A 19,221-nucleotide genomic window follows, 5' to 3' on the forward strand; every position below is an offset into this window, starting at 1 on the left:
GAACATAGACCATCTCCATATTCATAAGAAATATATAGCTCGCAATATATTTGTTTTTTTCTTTTTATGGACACTATTAAATTAGAATTTAAACTAGTCATAAACATTATGAAGACTCAAGTTTTGATTAGGATTAAAAATTTATTAATATACAATATATCTTTACAAGAATGATAAACATAATACATATAATTAGTTTTTTGCTACTATATAGATTTTATTATGACCTACTCTCCTAATTATAATCTGTTCAGTGAATTGAACTTGATGGATTTTCAATTTGATTTATTTTACTTGATAGATGATCTCCTTATTCATAAGAAAAAATGGACATCAATGAAAAGATAAAATTAAGTAGTAGTATAGTATCATCATAGATTTTTATCTACAAATGTAAACTAGCAATATAGTATCTTAATGTCATGACAACGAAATATGCCATTATCACTATTTTCTTTAATATTCTTCTTGGTCCACTTACTGAGCTACTCTAATTCAATAAAAATATTAATCAATCGCTTCTTGATTAAGGTTTCAATTAATTAGTTACATATATTGTTTATTTGGAAGCTATATGTCACAATTTAGACAACAATAAGTTTTGCTTTTGTTTTTATTGATAATGTGGAATTAGAATAAAGTAAGAAGACATAAGCATTGTGAAGAATCGAGTTTTGATTAGGAAAAAACTATATTAATATATAATGTATATTTATAAGGATGATAAAGATATAATTAGATATTCACAATTACTATAGGGACTTCTTTATGACTTAGTTTCTTAATTGTAATATGTCGATTTCCTTGAAGTTTTTTTATTTAAAATTTCATTTATTTTAGTTAATAGATGATCTCTTTATTCATAAGAAACAATGAACATCTATAAAAATACAAACATAAAATATCAGTATAGTATCATTATAGATTTTTATCTACAAACGTAAAGTAGCAATATAGTATCATCACATTTTTTTTCTTTCCTTTGATATTTTTTCATTTTATTATAAATCATTTTTGAAAAGTGCATTAAATCACATATTCCTATTCAATCCAGACTAAACATTAGGTAAAAAATAAATTTAATATATACACTGTACTTAAATATTATAAAATTTAATAATAAAAAAAAATAATCAATTTTCCACTTAATTTAAAGTAAAAATTAATGTATTAAAAAAAAATTAGTGTACAACTTCTTGATTAAGATTTCAATTAAACAATTATGTACATTTTTATTTAAAATTTATGTCACAATTTAGAGCACAAGAAGGTGGTAGATTTTATTTATGTTTTTATTGATAATGTTGAATTCCAATGCAATAAATAGTTTAAAATATTGTGAAAAAATAAAGCGTTTATATGGAAAAAAACCATATTAATACATAATTTGTCATTACAATGATTCCAATGATAATACATGCAATTAATAGTAATTAATGAGTTGTTCATTGAATGACACTGCATGTGATTGACTTAAAGTTTACTAATTTACAATTTGATTAATTCTAGCTCATAGACCATCTCCATATTCCTCAAAAGTGAGGGGAGTGATAGAATTGCTTTTGTTTTGATGGATAGTATTGAATTAGAATTAAAAAAATAGTCATAAAGATTGTGAAGAATGAAGTTGATTAGAATTAAAAACTTATTACTATGTAATGTATCTTTATAAGGATGATAGAGATAATACATATAATTAATTGTTCATTACTATACTAATTCATTATGAACCATTTTCTTAATTATAATAGTTTGATTTATTTGAAGTTGATTGATTTACAATTTGATTTATGTTATTTGATAGATGATCTTCTTATTCATAAGAAACAATGGACATCGATAAAAAGAAAAATAAATTAGCAATATAGTATCATCATACATTTTAATCTACATACTTAAAGTAGCAATATAGTATCATCTCATATTTTTTCCTATCCCTTTTGATGTACTGAAAGAATGCATTTTTCTATTTATTATAATTGATTTTTCAAGTGAAGTGAATACCATACTCTTATCCAATCAAAATAGGTAATATTTAATAGATACTCTACTTAAATATTATAGAATTTAATAGCAAATAATTTATCAATTTTACAATCAATTTTAACTAAACATTAGTGTATTAATAAAAGGTTAGTGTACCACTTCCTGATCATGGTTTGAATTAAAAATTTATATACATCTTTAAATTAAATGTCACCATTATATGCTACCATTTAGAGATTAGGAAAGTGGTGGATTTTTTTTTCTTTTATTGATAATCTTGAATTAAAATATAATAAGTAGTCACAAAGATTGTAAAGTTGGTGTTAATATGGACAAATTGTGTTTTAATATATAATATATCTTTTGAATGATGACAAAGACAATACATACATGTAATTGCTTGCAATTCTTGTACCAATTTCATTATGACTTGTTCACTTAATTATTATGCACTGTTTGACTTAATGTTGACTCATTTACAATTTGATTTACTTATGCCCATAGACCATTTCCATATCCATAATAAACAATGGAAAATCTTAAAAAGAATATAATAAATTAATAATATAATATTATCACAGTTTTTGTTTTCTTTGAAGTTATAAATCATTTTTTCTATTTAATTGTACTTCTTGTTTTAAAATAAGTAAATCGTAATACTCTTATCAATCCAAAATAAAGTGAATACATAATAATTACAATGAATTGTACTAAATTAGTACTAAATATAATAATCAAAGGAGCTAGACTGTCATTATGAATAGTTGTATGTAAATAATTCTCTGTTTGTTAATACAATGTAAACATTCACCATAAATATAAGTGGATCACCTTCACTAAACACTTTGATTAGAAAAGAACCTTATCTTTGACTTGGTAAGTTTGCCACCTTCCTTCACTTTTTATTTCTATATGTTTGACCGTTTTAAGGTTGTGTTAAATTTTTAATTCTAACTTTGAAAATGTAAATTTGTTGATGTTTTTAAATTTGATGTAAAATATTGATGAATATTTACACAATCCAATTTTAACTCGAGTTAAAACAATCACCATAGCTATGAATGAACCATCTTCATTAAAGACAAATATTACAAACAATCTTATCTTTATCTTGATATATTTTCTTTATGGATATTTTAAAATCTGATATAAAATATTGATGAATATTTATACAATCAAATCTGTAAACATTTCATACTAACTTATTAGAGAGTTTAAAGGGTCCTACAATGAGAGTGAATGTGAGGACGTACCTGCTTCGTGTCCTCTTTTTCCTACAAGCCCACCACGTGGTGAAGTACATTGACCAAGGAAAATGCGCTGATTCGGCAATCCTGCAAGATTATCTTCGTGAAATGCCGTGTGCTCTTATAACAGCCACATCACGTCTATGTCGACAAGCATAGATTATAAACAAATACAAGAAGGATAGACAAAAAAAAGAATTGGATTCACACTGATTCCTCACAACTCTATATAGAAACCTGATATGACATTGATTTATTAGAGGAAGTCTAGTTAGAGTGTTAATAAAACAATAGCTTCCATTAACAAAAACCATATGGGTTGGAGTGTCACCTTTGTAGGGAGCCCTCTGATGAATCTGGCCATGGCATATCCAATGCCTTGGGTCCCTTTACTGTTGATAGTTGTAGCAATTTTGAATGCTTTTATTCGCTAAGTCCATCAAAGTAGTTGTTGGAAATAGACAAATTGCAACGTGAGAGATTCAATGTTACTGAAAATTGAAAATCTGCTCTTTGAAAAAAACTTATTTGTCTGAATGTGTTTGAAATCATTTTGAAGTTTCTAATCAAAAGATCCAAAGAACTCGACTATTGTGAAATGCAAAGTAAAAACAATTTTGATGTTCCTTAAAGCTCTTGTATCCACAATATTAAACCTAATCATTTTAGAATTAAGTTTTATTTCTTTCACAATTAAAACGATAGTTAAACTTTGAACTCTAAAATTTAAATGCTTCCAATTGTTAAACCTCTAATAGATATGTATTAAACGTTTGCTTTCCTAAATATTTTTCTTTCCATTTCCGAATATTCTTGTATTCTTCGAAATGTCTCCTGCTCATTGCTATTTTCAAAATTCACATACCTGCCTCTCCCTGTGGATCAATCCTCTATTATGGAGCTACCTCGGTTGGCTCTGGTCGTGGATTTATCTTCTTCCGGTTGTGGGACCTTCCCCCCTCAGATGTTGGTTGGTCCACCGCTTCCTTCCTCCGGTCAACGAGCATCTTATGTAGATCTGTTAAGGAAAATTTTGTTGGCTGCTGATGTAGCCAAGGCTACTACCGCTCGTGGTGCTTCTGGGAAAATGAAGGATTTTGTCAAGTCAACTTCTATTGCTCCTGTGAATCCTGTAAAATTAGTGCTAGAATGTGAGGATTATTTTGCTAAGTAGGGCTTGACCTGTAGGTTTCTTCGGTTTTCACCTTCTCTTCCCGATTTTCATCACTAGGTTTAGGAGGTTTGGTCTCCTCTACTTGAGGGTAAAATGGAGCTTTACCTTTTTTGCAGAAATTTTTTTTTGGTTTGCTTTTACTATGATGATCAATATGTTATGCTTGATGGTGGGTCCCCTTAGGTTTCTTCTTTCAATCCTTTGAAAGATTCAACTAATATTTTAACCATGCGCATAATCTTGGCTTATCTTCCCCTTCATTTCTAGTGTGATGAAGGTTAAGAAGCTATTGGTAATACTTTAGATAAATTCTTGAAGGTGGACACGGTCACCAAAGTCTTTGGTCATACTTTACTTGCATTCTAGTTGAAGTTGATAATTCATAATCTCTTCTTGGTGAAGTCATTCTGGAGTTTACTAATAGATCTTGGTGTTACTTGATGGACTATGAGAGGATCTCCTTTTGCAGCTAGCATTACTTTTTTATTGGACAGTTAGCTTATGAGTGCTTTCTTGGTGCTCACAAGCAGTCTTCCTCAACTTGGTGGAAGAATATTGTTCGTAACCACCTTACTATTTTTCGTGATCCTTCTTTAAAGGGCGATGTTGTTTTCAAGGATTTAGAATCACCCACTCTTTTTTGTTCTCCTCATAGTTAAACTGATTTGCCTCAAGATCTAGGGTTGTCTCTTGCCTGATTATTTCTGCTCTTCTCCATTCTACCACAAATATTCTTGCTAGTGATATTTGCCATTCCAAATCCACTTGAAACAATAAAGTGATTGATGTTGGCTTTTTGGTTTCTTCTGCTGTTTGTCTAGCTAATGGTTACTAGACTGATTTTGTTTCAGTTCACAGTGGCGCCAAGGATTCTTCTGGTAAATGCTATTTTGATTGTAATAATGAATCTACTTAAATAGTTGTTTAACGTAAGAAGAAATATCTCATTAATAAGTCTTCACCTTCTTAAGTTAGTATGTTAAATAAATAATTCCAATATTCTGATTCAAAATAGGATGCAACGTATTCCACTCGAGCTCTACTATTACTTTGTTGGCTGTCCTGTTTTGTTGTTTCTCTGTCTTCCCCACTTATTTTAATCAAAAACATTTATTTGCTCTTAATGGTGCTCATCTAAAAATCCAAAATCTTATATTATATATTCAAAATTAGAACCTTAAGATTCGATATCTAGGCTTAAATCATCATTTGTAAAAAAAAATTACATCAAGCTAAATGTAAAAAATCTAAGTTATCCAGAAACGTGGTTTGTTTATGTTATTTTAGGCAACCAAATCGAAAATTAATTCCAAATGTCGGCAGTTTTAGGATAAATACGTATGGATTGAAATCCATATATTTATATTCTTATTGAACATTAATTATTTGTGCTTTAATTATATCATTTAAATTTTCCTTTCCAGGCCCCAAGAGTTAACTTGTGAGGCTAATATCATCAACGTACTGCCGTTCAAATCGAGCTCAATTATGTTTACACCTTTAGCTCCATTTGACTTGCACTTCAGCATACATATACAAAATGTAAATTAAATTGGTCTACTGCAAAAATCTAATGGGTCTCACCATATCTATACGAAATGTAAATTAGATGTGTGAACTACAAATATCTGCCAAACAAGATACGCCGAAGTGATAGTTTCCAAATTCGAAACATCACAAGTAGTAGAATACAGATAAAATGGCTTCATTGCAAAGGGTATAGAAACTTGAAAGCAAATTCAAGTTGTAGATGTTATTAAAGTTTCTAATGTCATTTGAATGACAAGGACTAGCTCGAGAGAGACGATTGCAATGTGTAATCATCATTTCTCCATCATGGGGTGGCAAAAGATCTTATGAAATATCACAACCAAATAGATGGCTTGATTCATGATGGGTGTTACACGTAAAGCTGAAGCAGAACAGCTTGAAAATGGGTTTACCTTAACCGATTGTGGAGTGGCAGATAACAGATAGTGAACATCATCCCTAGCAAAATGCGCAGCAAGTATTGGACAATCGGAAGTTTATGGAACTAGAAAATTCAGGAATTTAAAGAAAGTGGAAACCTAGAGAAACATTTTGTGGAGCTTGTTTCTTTGGCCATGGAAGATGTGCAAAGTAGAAAGATGGTAGATACTGATGAATGTGGGCTGGATTATAATCAATGGATTATTGTTTGTTGGTGATTGTTTGTTGGTGATGTCAAATGATTCTAAATGAGTCTGATCAAGTCACGGAGAGTGCAAGACCTTGACATCATAAGGGATGAGATGGATCACATCTTCAATAATTTTGGTAGTGGACATCCTTCCGTCTTTGGCTTTCAACTGAAAAGGTTTTAACCTAAAGATTCACAATCTCATATTGGGTAACTAAATGATAATTTTGGTCTAATATAAAACCGTCCAACAATAACAAACAAAAAAGAAAGAAGAAAAGAAAAAACACAACATCTTGAAAATAGTTTATGTTCTTGACTCATAAGTGTTTCAATGTTTCTTCATATGCATGCAAATTTCAAGGTCTTTTGGAAGGTATTAGAATATAATACCCTTCAGTTTAGTTTAGGTTTTCTCACTCTTTCACTTAATTTATAGAAGAATATGACAACTTCTTAAGTTTGAAAATACAAATGGATGTTCGTTGAAGACATCTAAAATCCTAAAATTTTATCTTATATTCCTTTAGAGATGATGATGATAGAGATAGATGATCCATACAATGATACTACTACTCATGTGGGAATGGAAAATCAAAATCTATTTGACAGAAGAAAGAAAAATATGATCTTAATTATTGATGGATAAAAACCCACACTATACGATGAGACTATAACTTTCATTCTATTTTGATGGGGAAAAATGTAAAAATACCATACACATAGAGAGACTGCAATGCTAATAAAAATAACAAACACTATAGGGACTATTCATTCCACCAACTAATTAATTGAAATCTTCTAACAATTTGGCCATTTATTATACTTAAAGACATCAAGTAGTCGCCAAAAAATATGAATCAACCATAGGGATGAATTCCTCTACACTTTTGGCTCTACAAGACCAAGGATAGTGATCCTATGACAATACCTAATGATATCCTCCACTAACAATTTGGGCATTGTTAAACATATATATTTTCATTAAAGTAGACTAAGAAATCATAGCAATTACAATAAATTTTGATTAATTCTTGGATGATATGCATTGCTTGTCTTGAGAGCATGTATTCATACTTAAGCAAAATATAAATATTCAAAGTTAATTTGTGATTTATCATTTTTGAATGTGATTCAATCTAATAGAGACATGAACTCCTCATTGGTGCATGTCTAGGGTTATAGAGTCAATGAAGTATTCCATTGACACACCCAATCATGTATTCCATTTCAAATCTTATTTTAGATCCCTAATATTGTACTGAAGCCTCTATATTTTATTTCAAGCAATTTAATCTTTTACTTGAAAAGATGTAAGAAATAAGATGTACACCATAAAAATAACACAGAATTGAAACCAATGAAACTTGTTCATTATATTTCAAAATACCTTGAGTACAATATTGTGAGGATAATTGAAATAATAACCTTGATTTAATTTATTTGTCATTCTAGTAAAAAAAAATTCTATACATGTATTATATGAACAATCTATCACTTTCTCTTATAACACCTAAACTTGACACTTTACAAAAATAGCCCTAACCTAACCAAAACCTTTTTAGAATTTTAAAGAATATAGTCTTTGTCTAATGGCTAGAATTTTTCTTTTATAAAAGAAAGGGAGAAACAAGCTTAAAGCCATATACATATATGTCACTTTTTCACTTAACAACCATTTTTTACAAGAGAATATTCCAAGAGATGTCTTTGTTAAACTAAAAGACAAAACCTACATTATCCTTGACCAAAATAATGTTAGAGATGTTGATGTTGTTGGTGATACACCCATATCACAAGGAGATACACCCGCTTTAAATATAATTCTATACTAGTTAGCAAATTGTTGGAACAATCTTGACAAAAATATGATTGCAAGGTTGATGACATGGCAAAAGTGGTCCCTAAAGATGATTTATTGAAATGCAAATCAAATTTTACTTTTTTTTTTTAATTTCCGTGTTCCGAAATACCATCCAGCATGATTTGATGAACCTACTCTAGTTGCTCATTATACTCATCTCCCAATAACCCTTTTATAAAATTTGTAATCAAAATCATCACGTGTTTCAATTGTAAGAGTTTGTTTAAATATAAACTCAACTTCTCAACATTTAAATTGTCAAAAGCATGAATGTCTAGAAACATATAGGAAAGAATATTTGTGAAAACATCCATCCATTCTACACTATATTTTAAATGTTCATTCAGCTTAAAAAGTAGGGCTATGTGGTAAATAGTTATTCCCTCAAACTCTATCAATTGTCTTGCATTAATTTTCTTATAAGTGGTGTGAACTTCAAGAAAATTTTAAACACGTTTACAAAAATAAAAAATCTTACAAATAATTTAAATGGGCTGATTTCCAACATCGATATTGTCCAATACAATATTTAGAGCCTCAATCATTCAAGTCAAATGCATCTCCTAACATCTCAAATGGATCCCACTTATGGAATTATCTCTAAAAGTGACCATTAGTGAACTATAATATTGCCATGTTTTTTCAATATGTTGCAGGAGTGACACTAACACATTCCCAAGAAGACTATAGATCATAGTACACCTTAGATTCTTTTCCTTTTTCTTTGTTTCCTCTTTAGCTTTTCTTCTCTCATAGAGGTCATTTTCCAAGTTCCTCACCTTTATTTTAATCATTTCTAATTTTTGCATCAATTCATTTATTTCCGCTAAAGTTAAACTTTTTGTCTAGTTTGTCTGGGGATGGGAGCAATCCTAATACAGTTGTAAGTTGATACCTCAACCTTTGATTTTCCTTATTCAGTTTGTCAATATCAACCTACAGTTTCTTTTGTGCACCTTTAGTAAACATGGTTTTATGTAAAGTTATATATGCATCTTGTGAAACATTATTATCACCAACTCTCCTAACAATCAAATTTCTAGTTAATCCACTTGGATCATTTGTCACTTGAGGCTTGTTAGTGCTAGCTAAAATTGACCAAATTGCCAAGATATCTTGTCTCTGGTCAAAACTAGATCTAAACTTAAATTCTTGGGCCTCATCATCTATATTTATGGTCTGATCTCCTAACTATCTTCTAACAATATCAATAGAAGTGATAGATATAATATCCTAACCTTCTAATAATAATAAACCATTTTCCCTCACAAATTTCCTCCCCTTTCTGGGAGTCAGGTTAGCCATTTCCTCAGGTACTCTTTTTCAAACTTATTCTATAACCTCTTTCCTATTATAATCATTAAAATCCTTTATTCTCATCTCTCTTTTGATCATTTCCCCTTTAAATTTAAGAAGGAATATTTGAAATTCTTTTGTGGTGATGAATTTGTTATCATGCGAACTTCTTGATATCATCAACAAGCTCTCCTCCCTTTTAAATTACCAGAGTTTTTTCCATAGGAGGGGGATCCACTTCAATCTTCTTTGGAGTATCAAATTCACTCTAATCCTCTTGGGGAACTATGCTAGCCTTGTATATTATATTTTGGATACTCAATTACTAGATCCTTCCTAGGAGATAGTTGATGTATGTGAGTCATAGGTCTAGGATTCTCTAGGAATAGTGTTAGTGTAGATGAAGATGGTAATGATGCAATAGGGGATGAAAAAAAGGGTGCTTTGCACAAGCCAAGGTGACTTGATCTTTTCAAGATTATGTTTGTAAGCATAAATTGACAATTTTACTCTCAAAAGAGGATTATTTATTTCATCCATGGCTCTTTATATGTCGTACCTTTTTCCTTTCTTCAATGCCTCTACAAATCTAACTTTTTCCAAATTTTCTCTCTTTTTTATTACTTCTTATTGCATGCATAATTTCTAATTAAATCCTTAGTTTCATTATATTGCCTTGGTGTATCCACTTGCATCCTATGGGGCCTTAAGAAAATGTAAAAAAAAAATTGTTGATGAGATGAATGAAACACTATTTTGTATTTCTTAAATGCATATTTTTGCTTCATTAATTTGCCATATTATTTATAGAAAAATAATTCTATCAAGGACAAGTTTACGTAGGACATGAGGTACTACCAATGCACTTGAAAATCTAATAACTAATTTCTCCTTGTAGAGAAACCCACTTGTTCCTTAATTTTAAAAGTTCTCCTTGTTTCTTTTCCAACTTGACATTCCTTGTAAATAACATTAGAAAGCTCTGTAATCTTGAGGAAATCTCTCACAACATGAATTGACCAGATTATGAAAATTAATGTGACATATCCTCTAGGCCCATAACCAATTCTCATTAATCTATGCCATTAGGCAATATCTACCCACTGTCCTCAACTAATAAACATTTCCATTTGTCCTCTTTCGTGGTGCAATCATAGTTCTGGATTTTTTTTTGATCTCACACACATCATCTTGAAAAATAAGTTTATATAGATTTCCACACATTTGAACAACACTCACAAGATTGTGATTTAAGCATTTAATATAAAAAACATTGTCAGTATTATGTTTGCCATCAAAACTGATAGAACCAATTCCAACTATCCTAGTCATCTGATCATCTCTAAATCTAACAACACCTCCATAATTTTTTTGAATCTTTACAAACTTACTCTTGTCACTGGTCATATGATTTGAAAATGTTTAGCTTTAATCCATTTATCTTTATCTCTTCTAGCATGAAAAGTAGACACAACAGTACCTTCAATTTTAGTAGCATCTTCCAAAGATTTTTCCTTCACAATTTTGCCAAGGTTAGCAAAACAAGATTCTTCCTTTACTGCCAAGAAAAAACATTCACTGTCTTCTTCATAAAAAGATTCATCATTAGAAATACTAGCATCATCCGCAATATAATAAGACTTCCTATTGAACTTTCTTCTACTTCCTTATTCTTCTGATTTGCAATTTTGTTAGGACATCTAGAAGCATAATGAATTATCTTTTCACTACAAAAACATTTAAAGGGAAACTTACCTTTGTACATTTTGGTCCCTTTCTTCATTCCTCTCACAAAGTTTTCCTCAATCTCATGAGAGTTTTCTTCATTAGATTTCTCATCTTTTGTTGATTTAGTAGCCTTAAATGCAGTTTCTATTCTTTCACTCGTAGTACCAAATTCTCTCATCTTATTTAAAGCATGCAATGACGTAGACAAGTATTTGTTAGTATACATTTTAATTTTGAGATTCTTCTATTGCTGAAACCTTAGAGATATAGGTTTTAGTAAGAGTTTTGAGTACCTTTTTCACAACTTCATCTTTTAGAAAATTACCACCAAGACCTCTAATCTCATTTACAACATCATCTATCTTCTACAAGTAGCTAGTTATATTTTCTTCTTCTTCTTCTTCAATCCACAAGCATTGATACTAAGTCTTAGTATTATGTAGCTTAGCTTCTTTGATTATATGATCTTCTTCATACGGATTTTCTAATTTATTCTAAACTTTTCCTTTTCATTATCTTCAAATTCCTTTATCTCATCTAGAGTGTTCAACTCAGTTACTAGTTTGATGTACACTTTTGTGTAACAAACTTCCAAACTTCATAACCAAGAGAAATCAGGTAACCTTGCATCTTCACTTTCCAAAAAGCATAGTTGGATCCATCAAACATAGGGATTGTCAATTTGTGCACCATCAGTATCTCCTCAAGTGGTTAAGATATTCTCAAAGGAACTAAAGCTCTGATACCAAATGTTGAATGTTCCTATGCACAAGACGACTGAAAGGGGGGGTGAATTAGTTGTCTACATAACTTATAAATGTTTTCTTTAGATTAGATTCACGGTAACTTAACTTTATCAATTAATCCATAAAAATATACGAGCATGAAATAACATGAAAAAAAACTCATCATACATAATGAAACACTAGATTTGATGTGTCAAACCCTATTATGGTAAAAACCACAGAAAATATTAATCTAAATATATGAACACATGTTAGGGTGACACCAGATAAGGTGATTTTCACAAAGAAAGGCTCATTGTTAAAAGCTCACTACCCGAAAGAAAAAAAGAAGGGCTCACTGCCTAAATGAAGAAGAATAAAAGAGAAAGAATCCACCACTGATACACCTCTACAACCATAATATTTGTAAATACATTCCTCTCACTTCTTCTGGTAGCTAACACATGAAAGTCCACATTGCTTAGGAATTTTTGCCAACTCAAACAAAACTTAGCGTCTAGTTTGTCCTTGGAGACTATTTTTTTTTCGTTTGCATTTTGGGTCCTTATAAAACCTGTTATACTTTAATAAAAAACACAATCAATTAGGGGATAGCTCCTCTTTTAGACACCTTCATCACATATACCGATGCACATTTTCCCTGACTCACACTTCCTTTTTCTTCATTTTCATCCTCAACAAATTATCCTTTATTTATATCATGCGTACATATACAAAATATCCCAAGGTTGGCTAAGCATCTTAACCAAACAAAATTCAATTTAGGTTTGTATTAAACATTCCCACAATGGAAAAGAATGTAAGGTCAACCACAACACTTCTTAACTGAGAGCACAATAAACATCATGCATCTTACACATCGATCTATAATTATTGGAGCAATAATGTGAAGTGTAAACACTTGAGGTCTGCCAAAGCTGGAGTAAACACCATCGAATTTTGAAATGATGCCTTTAAAGCCCAAGAAATAATTCCAACTGAATATAATGAAGCTAAGGACATTGTCAACTTATCTTTAAAGCCGCAACACCAAAAACCATAATGTGGAAAAATGCATAGAGTCCATTTCACACATACATACTATCAAACACCATTACACACCAACGAACACAACTTTGTTTGTACTATAATATAGAGAACCAAATCTGAGATCTAAGATCTCTAAATACTGCTTAACAACATATCCAAACTGTAGACACCTAAAAATGGTCAACGCTTGCGAGGTCATACTTTAACATTTGCGCATTGCCTCATTTTAGGTTTTTGCGTCGCATTAACATTTCTCCTATGTCACGCACTTGGTCTTTATCATTTGCGAACATCGAGTCATTCTTCTACATTCTTCAATCATCTCGTCCTCGAATTTGGTCTTGTCGACAACATTATCCAGTCATGATTTTGATCAATCTTATCTTGTTGCATCAATGTGCGTGCTAATTTGTCATCATTTTGGACATCGTCAATCCTAATTAGGGTTTTGTCCTCTCATCAATCTTATCATTTTGGACATCATCAATCCTAATTAGGGTTTTGTCCTCTTTTCAATCTTGTCATCATGCGATCGATTTGTCATTAGTCGTTGTCATGTTCGATCTTGTCATTTTGCGATCAATTGATCATGGTCATTTTCAATCTTGTCGTCTTGCAATCCATTTTGTCGTCGATTCTTGTCCTCTTGTCGATCTTGTCATTTTGCGACCGATTTGTCATCAATCGTTGTCTGTCTCAATTATGTCAATTTGGATCAATTTGTCATTGTTCCTTGTCAATTGGCGCATTTCTCAATCAAATCGTCTATCACATTGGTCATTTATCAATTTAAAATCATGATCGACATTAATTATCTTCAATCAGGACCTAATTGTCATCCTCGCATTTCTAATTCGCCTTCTAAGGTTTTATGATTTATTCATTTAACCTAATTTGTCATTTCTTCCTCTAGGATTACTAAATTATTTATTAATCCTAAGTTTCCTCATTACAATTAAATATTCATTTAATTGGCTAATTATTCCTCTTTGTGAGTGAATTATTTAATAAATGAAAAATTATTGATTAATTCACTAATTCTCTAATTTCCTAATTTCTTAATTCTTAAATTCAATTTCCTCCTATTTCTCTCCTAAATTTATGGCAATGACATAGAAATTTGTCATAGAATTTATCATAAATTGTCATAAAATTCTTGACATAGAAATTTGTCATAGAATTTGTCATAAAATGTCATAAAAATGTCATAAATTCTTGACATAGAAATTTGTCATAGAATTGTCATAAGCCTTGCATAGCAATTTGTCATAGATATGTCATAATTTTGCTATTCTTGATTTGAATTTCCATTCGAATCACTATCATGCTAATTTTCTCATTTCTCCAATTCTTCTATAAATTGGATGATTTTCTTCAATCAAATCCCTTAATAACCTTGAATCCTTGAGCCTTAATAATCCGAATTTCTATAAAACTACCGAACTTTCGTTTCTAGTACTCTTGAACTTTCTTGCTTTCAATTGTATGTGCACTTGTAGGTGAGATCCACAAACCCATTGAAGAGGAAAGAACAACAATGGAGCCGCATGGAAGGAGTGTTCAATTCTACGTCTGGTTTGCATAATTTTCATTTTGAATACTTTGTTTTCATACCTCCATTGAATGTGCTTTGGAATTAGGTTCATTTCAATGAGTATTCTTATGATTGAGCTATCATGTCTAGTGTTTTGATTGATATACTTATCTTTTGATTATTCCTAATTCCGATGCTACACAAACTATATCAATAGATTAACAATATAAAATAAATATAGAGGAAAACTCTTTACTATACCAACTAGTCACTAATGACAACAAATCATGTTGACATCAATGACAGCACATTAAAAGCTCATCATACCCAAAATTATAACAATCTCTCACTTTCTCATTGATGGAAATAAATCAATGACAACAATAATATCAACAGCTCTCATACCAAATTTTTAATGCTTTCCAATAGACTATTATCTCCCTTTTCCAACTACACTCTAACATTCTACCTTTGTAACTTACTCTCCAATTATCTCCAAAACTCTCCCCCTTTGTTTTTTATTAAGATAAACGGGTTTTACAGGGACCCAAAACCCAAATCCAACCAAAAAATAAACATAGCAATCAGAGTCTAACCAGCCACTAAACAACAACAGAAACAAGGGACTCACCCCAAAGTAGAAAACCACAAAAAAAAAACCTAAACAAGATGCACAAGAAAAAAAAACTAAGAAAGAACTTTCATATGATCAACATTCTTCTAGATCACTTTATTATTAATCTCTTGGATTTCCTCCATAATAAACCTCAAACTACCTTTTTCTTGATGTTCGCTCTTGGTCCTGGTAGAAGGTCCCATGGATGCCTGTACCTCCTGGTTTTTCTTAGCCAAGTTGATATTTGGGGATCTCTTAGCTCTGGTCATCTGCTCCTTCTGAAAGGTAATTTCCTCATTGACTCTTTTGAGGCCCTTGACATTTTTATACATGGCTTCGTTGCTAACCTCCACCAAACCCTGAAGTTTACTTTGTAGCTCATGTATTTCTTTCTCCAGCCTGTCGATTTTAGCCTCATGTTTAGTCTTCATAACCTTAATATCTTTCACAATTTCTTGGGACAACTTCAGGAGTTTTTCAGTTTTATCTAGAGCTAGATTCTCATTGAAGGTGTCAATGAAATCCTTAATCCCCTATTTCAAAAAATTAATTTCCCCAAAAACCCATCAAAAGCACTTCTCCTGATTCGTCAGTGAATTCACTAGGTTCTTCTCAACATCCATTTCATCATCTTTAGTCTCATTGGGGTCCACATTTAGGGGGATTTCAAGTGTTATTTTATTATCCTCCTTGTCAAGGATCTCAACCTTTTTTTCAGTCTTCTATTTTTCAGATTTTGCGAGCCCAAGCTGTGGGGTTGCAAAACTGGGGATTTCTTTTTTGTAGCCCATATAGGTGGGTTTTTTCTATTGCTACTAGTACCAGGAGTTTTATTTTGTAGGGAACCCTCATCCTCTAAGGGTTTATAATATGAGTCATCCGATACATGGACATCATTCCAATCCATAGCCATTCTGCCCTCCGCATTATCAAACTCTATATCTAAAACATCATTCACCTCCTGGTTGGCTAAAGACTTAGGGTTTTTCAGAATAGAGAAGGGTTTAACCTCATGTGCTTTAGCATACTCCATAATTAGGAGGATTAAACCCTCATGTAGAACCAAATTATCTTCATTCTTAAAATGATTATGAATGGATAGCTTCAGAGAAGATAATAATTAAAACAGAATGTAAATTCTTTTGTCATGCGTAAAATGATTCAAAATCATGAAATGGTAAGAAAATATGCTAGAAAAGTGGCTATCGAGGGTTATGTACCTCATTATGAACTCCGCCATGTCCTCCCAGAGACTCTAAAGGTCCAACCTATTGTAGCCACCATCCGAGTTCTTCTTAATCCTTCTTCTTTCACTTTTTTTTCATATAAAAACTAAGAGAGCATCTTCTGAATTCTTCCTTTCCCTAAAAAAATTTCCTACCCTCCAAATTGAGTCTAGAAATATTAGAAATAAAGGGTCATCAATTTTGAACTCTACCTCATACACACACAACACCCCATTATCCCAATTGCTCACAAACAATTCCATGAGCTTATGATTTTGTCCATGAAGTTTTCAAACAAAGGGCTCCATTCCCCCATTTGAAGGTCCAACCTATTGTAGCTGTCATCTGGGTTCTTCTTAACCCTTCTTCTTTCACTCTATTTTTTATAGAAAAATGAGAGGGTTTCTTTCACATTCTTCCTTTCCCTGAAAAATTCCCTACCCTCCATATTGAGCCCAGAAATCTCAACAATAAAGGGTTCATCAATTCTGAACGCTCCCCCTTTGTTACTCACATTTACCTTCTCATTATCTACCCCTTTACCATTAAAGACAAGGGGCCAAACTAAAACATTATTAGCTCTTTCTACTCAGCTCCTCAAAATCTCACAACTGCACATAGCTCCCCCTAAGAGGAAGCCCCAAGTGTTTGTCAAGAATAATAATATTCTTTAAGTTCACTGGACTAATGCACCTCTATATGCATCTAGTTCAAAAAATCAGGGGCAATAACCCTTAATCTCTTCCAGAGAAACTCGAAATTATCCTTAGAGAGCGCTTTAGTAAAGATATCAACAATATGCTCTTTTTTAGGTACACAATCAAGCTTCACTTCATTCTCCAAAAATTTCTCCCTCAAGAAGTGATACTAGATTGAAATGTGTTTAATCCTTGAATGTGGTACCATATTCTTAGAAATATTTTTTGTATTGGTATTATCACAAAAGAGAGAAATTGGTTCATCAAACAATATTCCAATATGGACTTCAAAGTTTGTTTCATCTATAATACGTATGTATGGGAAGATGCAACAACAATATATTCATCTTTAGTAGTAGACAAAGATATTGAATCTTGTTTCTTACTTGACCAAGCAACCAATCAGGTTCTAAGGAAAAATGCACCCCCACTTGTATTTTTCCTTAGTCGTCCACACAACCAACCCAATTTGCATTGGTATAAGCAATAAGAGTGAATTTAGATATTCTAGGATACCATAGTCCATAGTCTTGTGTTCCCTTTTAGGTATATTAAAGTTCTAGAAACTACAATAACATGTGTTCCTTTTGGATCTTGCTAGAATCTAGCTATAAGACAAACAACATGCATGATATCTGGTCTATTAGCAATTGGGTACAATAATTCTCCAATCATTGATCTATATTTTCTCTCATAAGTCTTCGAAGACTCAACATATTTGCTCATCTTACATCTAGTAGTCATAGGAGTACATACTAGTTTAGCATTTTCCATTCCAAACTTCTTCAACATTTTTTTTAACATACTTTGATTGTGAAATAAATATACCATCAACAGTCTAACTAACTTGTAAACTAAGAAAGAAATTGATTTCCATAGTCATAGATATTTCAAACTCTTCTTGCATCTCATGAGAAAAATTCTTGCACATGCAATAATTTTCTCCAATTATTATATCATCAACCTTAAAATAGAGATTACTTTCAGCATTACCTTTTTGAAATTCTTGCTTTAGCAAATAGTTTTCAAGCCTTGCATACCAAGCTCTAGGATCTTGCTTCAATCCATATAGTGCCTTCTTCAATTTGCAAACCATATTCAGAGTGTCTAATAGATTTAATCCTTCTAGTTGTTTTATGTACACATCTTTTAGTTCTCCATTCAGGAATGCAGACTTCACATCCATTTGATAAACCTTGAAGTCCTTATGACCTAGAAAAGTTGGAAACAATCTGATAGATTCCATTCTTTCCACATGAGCATAAATTTCCTCAAATCTATTCCTTCTACCTGTGAGTATATTCATCTAATTTGTTTCATAATACCCACATAGTTCCTATCACATTCTTGTCAGTTGGTCTTGGGACAAGTACCCAAGTCGTATTCTTCTCAATCTATTCCAATTATTCTTTCATAGCTCTCATCCAATGTTGATCACTACAAGATTCTTTTACTATCTTTGGATTTATTTTTGAAACTAACCATAAGTTCAACTGATCTTCAACAACTTCACTTCTTGTGATAACACCTATTTTTTTGTCTCCAATAACATATTTCTCTGAATAATTCTTCTACACATACCTTCGAGTCTTAGGAGCAATTTTTGGAGCATCTTCATAATCATTCTTCACTTTTGTTTCTTCAGCCTTTTCTTCTACTTTCCTACTAATAGACTCATTTGATTCATATCCAATCTCTACATTTTTATTCATTGGAATGTCTTTATCAACTTTCACATTTGTGATTTCAACAATACTCCTCAGTCTTTTGTTATAACATTTGTAAACTTTGCTTTTAGTAGAATATCCAAAGAATATACCTTAATCACCTCTTGTGTCAGACTTCCCTGAATTCTCTTCATCTCTTCTGGTATAATATTTACTTCCAAATACTCTGAAATATTTCACAAATGGAGT

This window comes from Cryptomeria japonica, chromosome 2, assembly GCF_030272615.1.
Source record: "Cryptomeria japonica chromosome 2, Sugi_1.0, whole genome shotgun sequence".
Lineage (NCBI taxonomy): Eukaryota > Viridiplantae > Streptophyta > Pinopsida > Cupressales > Cupressaceae > Cryptomeria > Cryptomeria japonica.